We start from the raw sequence: 411 nt of genomic DNA on the forward strand, positions 1-411 counted from the left end.
AGCAGTACCTACTAATATTTGCCAATAAATTATCCATGATATGTATCTTCCATTTTATTAATTACCAAAAAATGAGGATAACAGTGGACACCCCAAACAATATCTCTGAATCTTAATTGTTCGTCCTTAATGCTTGAAATGTTCCACATGATGTTTGCTGGTAGAAAGATTCAAGCATATATGCACTTGGAATGCCTTGGTAATTGATGATTTTGCCATTTGGAGCCCACTTAGGATGCTTTGGTAATTAGCAAAATGAAACTGTTCAAGCAAAATCATTTTATCATTAACACTCTTGGCATTCTCTTGCATCAGAAGGGACCAATGATTTTGCCATTTGGGAGCTCATGCTTATGGTTAGTTGTATAGCTATAATTTCTCTGTACATACACTTCTTCCTTAGAGAATTAG

The sequence above is a fragment of the Triticum dicoccoides genome, chromosome 4A (genome assembly GCF_002162155.2).
Source record: "Triticum dicoccoides isolate Atlit2015 ecotype Zavitan chromosome 4A, WEW_v2.0, whole genome shotgun sequence".
NCBI classification, from domain to species: Eukaryota; Viridiplantae; Streptophyta; class Magnoliopsida; order Poales; family Poaceae; genus Triticum; species Triticum dicoccoides.